The 4,552-nt window shown below is 35.5% G+C and overlaps 1 pseudogene; it reads left to right on the plus strand.

The window, feature by feature from the left end:
• The first annotated feature begins 353 nt into the window (after window positions 1-353).
• On the plus strand, window positions 354-3,861 carry LOC113756517 (annotated as a pseudogene).
• Window positions 3,862-4,552: the final 691 nt, after the last annotated feature.

Here is a 4,552-nt window from a genome sequence, read left to right on the forward strand (position 1 = left end):
TCGATTATCGACCGGTGAAACACGTCTCCTCCTACTTATGATCCCTTATCTTATCAGTCAATCCAACTCTCTTCGAAATAAATCAAAGGCTAATTCGTCATTTGAGCATTTTACAGCTATTTATCTAAACTACATTTTACTAATAGATAACAGTTTCTTTGTTGTTCACAACTATCGTGCGCATTTCTGCGCTTTTTCTATCAAATTGGAACACGTTTTTGATGAATTCTTTATTCCAGTAGTTTAGTTTATAGAGAAATTTCAGCCCGCTTCCACTATAAATAATGGAGTTCAAAGAAGAGGCCTAACCATCTTTAAACACTCGGCATTGTATATCCCTTCTTCTTGTTTTTCCTCCATGTATCCTTCAACAACCATAGGCATGAACTCTAGGATAGGATCCTTCAATCACCATATGCTGATCTTTTCTTCTTCTACTTCTTCCCTGACTAGTGTTGAATTGCAACCTTTGTCGAGCCCAAAAGCGAAGGCAGGAACTAGTAGTGACAAGATAGATCAAAGTGTTCAAAGGAGAACAGCCAACTACAAGCCAAACATATGGAAACATGAACTCCTTCAATCTCTCACTAGCCAATTTTCGGTAAGAACTCTGGTTCTTGATTGCCATGCATGTAATCAACAGACGCATGTGATAGCTAAGCTCCAATCCACAAGAATGGAAATATCCATGCTACCTAGAGTGACCTATTAAATTATCATCCTCTTTTTTCAAAAAAAATTTCTCTTGCATAAAAGCAAGCATTGTAGGTACAAATTGAACCACGTCACCTTTTTGATCATGTTGATTAGAGTTCTCCCAATTTATAACGACTAGTGATATTTTCTCCAGATGAACCGGGGAAGTTTTGTGTATGCCCAAATAATACACAACCAATGGCTAAAATTAGGAGTGCTTTTAGTAAGTTAAAACATTAGCGTAACTAAGTTAATTAACTTCTTGCCTAAGAAAAAGTTAATTAACTTCATTTCTTGTACGTGTGATTAATAAATAAATAAAAGGACTTTATATAGTTAGTTGGCATATAGTAACTATTAGTTAACCACGTGATAAGGTGGTTGCACCATAGCTACAATACTTCCATTCTACTTGAAATTGTTTTTCTCTTTTCAGGAAAAGAAATACAAAACTAGAGCCGAGACACTAAAAGAGGATGTCAAATGCATGTTTGTGGAAGCTAGTGACACATTGTCTAAGCTGGAGCTTATAGACAGCATATCAAAATTGGGTCTCGACAAATACTTCATGGAGGAGATCACAGAAGCTCTAGATGCCATAGCCTTGAGGAACAACAGCTCTGTTTTAAAAGGAGACGTTTACGCTACCGCACTATGCTTTAGGCTTCTTAGGCATTACGGTTATCATGCTTCACAAGGTACGTACATGAAAAACTACTTGAGAGAGTTCCTTGTAAATATAAAGTATTTATGAGTGCTCAAAAGCAGGCAAAAGTTGATTGAATGTGAAAAGCAAACTATGGAAGAAAAAAATTGACTTCTGAATCGTTTAATCTACGTAATTCAATATGTCTTGGAGGGGTAACACTTCAATTGAAGGAAACGCTTTAAGCTTCGTTTGAATTGAAGAATTAGATGAAAGATTTCAAATCCATTAAAATCGCTCTAGTTGCTTGAATTATTTAACATGTATTTGGATTTGTAATTCACCAAATATTAGAATATATTTTAAATACTAACATAATTGATGATTTACAAATTTAAATACCTCATAAATAATTTAAATGATTAGAGATATTTAAAAGGATTTCAAATCCTTCATCGAATCCCTCAATCAAAACACAGCCTAAAGAATTTACTTTTTTTCCTCTCACTTTCAATTTGGATGGATTTCAGATATGTTCCTAGATTTTGTGGATGGAGCTGATAAATTCATCCCTAGCCCGAAAGTAAGCATCAAAGGGTTGCTTGAGCTTCTTCAAGCATCAAATCTAGGTGGAGAAGGAGAAGATCTTTTGACTGAGGCAGGATTATTCTCCATCGAAAATCTTAGTGGTTTTGGGGCCTCGTCGGATAACATGCTTGCCAAACAAGTGTTTGAAGCTACAAGTCTTCCAATGCAATGGAGAGTGGAATGGTACAATGTGAAGAAACATGTCCAGGCACATGAAAAAAATCATGGATCAACAAAGTCTAAATTGATCGAGTTAGCAAAGCTCAATTTCAATCTTCACACCAAGAAGATCTCAAGGAGGTTTCAAGGTAATGAATAACAATAAAGAAAATATCTTGGAGGGCAAATGAAAGGACACTAACCTCGAGATTAAAAATCCAATTTGTTCTAGCTTATTGTTTGAACTGATTCCTTTTTCAAATTAAAGAAAAAAGTCCGTTGAGTTCTGATAATTTTACGTTCTAGCCTTCAGTTATTCAGGATTATTACACTTTGTTCTTCTTACCATGCAGTGAAAAAAAAAAAAGGAAGATGCAACTAACGGGAATCCTAATTGTCAAATGGTAATTGTTAAGCCTTTAATTTCTTCGTTTAGGTGGTGGATGAATCTTGGAATCAAGGAAAGGCTGAGCTTTTCGAGGGACCGAGTGGTTGAAAGTTTTCTGTATGCTGCGGGAACAGCTCCTGAGCCTAAACAAGCAAGTCTAAGAAAATGGCTGAGCAAAGTCATTAATTTGATTCTAATAACAGATGATGTTTATGACGTTTATGGTACCCTGGATGAACTAGAAATCTTCACCAATGCGGTTGAGAGGTTTGCAAATAACTATAATCCTGTTTGTCAACCGTTGTACTTACTGGCAACAAATAAAGTTGTACGTGACAAATCATAGGATCTATAACTTGAATTGTCTTAATTAGGTGGAGCCCTGAGGAGATTAAAGAGCTACCTGAAGGCATACAGATATGTTTCTGGACATTGCTAAATACTACAAATGAAATGGCAGCTGAAATCGAGCAAGAAAATGGTTGGACATCAGTTTTACCATATCTACAGAAAACGGTAATTAGCTATCTGATCAAATTTACTCCAAATCAGTTTTTGAAAGTGTTTTTTGGTGAGCTTTCATGTATCAACGGTATTTATTTAAGTTTCTTTTTCCCCATTTTTCCAGTGGACAGATTTTCTGAAATCCTTGCTCGTGGAAGCTAAGTGGTACAACAAGGGTTACACGCCATCACTTGAAGAGTATCTTAACAATGGTTGGATATCTTCATCTGGGCCTCTGCTTTCTGTGCTTGCAATCCTGGGTGTAGCGGATAGGAAGACACAAAATGTTGCAGAATATCTTAAAGATTGTCAGCAGATTATCCACCATTCCTCACTCGTAATCCGGCTTTGCAATGATCAGGGAACATCTGCGGTACATAATTACTTGGGTTATGGTTTTCATAACTTGTTATTGTCAGCTAATGTCAGATTTTAATTTACTTAGTACAGCAAATCATATATTTCTTTAATCTCTTAATTTTGTTTTTTGTGTTCATCATAATTGACAAATGTTGGTATTAATTGATAATTAATTGTCCTAATGATATAGGCGGAACTAGAGAGAGGAGACGCTGCTTCATCAATCTTATGTTACATGAGAGAAGCAAACGTTTCAGAAGCAGTGGCAAGGGAGCATATCAGAAGCCTAATGGTGAAGGCCTGGAAAGGGATTAATGGATACTGTATTTCGTGTCCTCCATTTCTACAAGAACCAGCCAAATATATCACAAATGCAGCAAGAGGAGCACATTTTATGTATCAACACGGAGATGGATTTGGCGTCCAAGATCGTGAGACTCGAGACCATGTTCGGTCCAACTTCATTGACAATGAACAGACCAAACTATTGCCGTTCAATGTTCATGCATGGCTCAATTAAAGTACCCAAATGTTTTGTTAAATCTATCTAGCCAGTGCTTGTGGTTTCATTAATTATATGTGATAACTTTGAACCCAAAATTAAGCCTCCCAGAATGGATTATTCCTGTATGATTTGCAATTGATGTATCAGTTAATGCCTTAATGGATGGTCTCTATCAACGTTTTAAAATTTGATCAGTCAGCACACAAATTAATTGGAAGTCGTGTGCATCCAAAATATTACGTGCAAAACAATTGGCAAGTCATTGAAAGTTATAAAAGAAAATGAAAAAAATGTCAAATCATATTAAAAATCAGTCAACAAGTACCCGTATATTGCACTTGTCAGTCCAAAAATAGTAGTCGAACTTCATGGGGAAAAAAAAGTAAAGAAGAAATTTCATCTCTACATGTGTGTTCATGTTCTAGAAACACTCACTACCTATAAGTTCTGCAACACATTTTTAGTCGATTTAACATGCAACTGTCTGAAATAGAATAATGAATAATACATTTTGGGAACTTTTAATAAATTTATCACATATTTTGGGTATTAAATGTTTTAATCAAGAAAATGAAAGCACAAGAGAATTTACGTTCCAAAAAAAAAAAAACCAAGAAATTCTCAATTTTCCCAAACAAAGTCACACCGAATTTATGTGTGTAACGTGTCATTAAATGTCGGACATGAACAACAAGTGTACTAGTAT

The sequence above is a fragment of the Coffea eugenioides genome, unplaced genomic scaffold, assembly GCF_003713205.1.
Source record: "Coffea eugenioides isolate CCC68of unplaced genomic scaffold, Ceug_1.0 ScVebR1_238;HRSCAF=877, whole genome shotgun sequence".
Taxonomy (NCBI): Eukaryota; Viridiplantae; Streptophyta; class Magnoliopsida; order Gentianales; family Rubiaceae; genus Coffea; species Coffea eugenioides.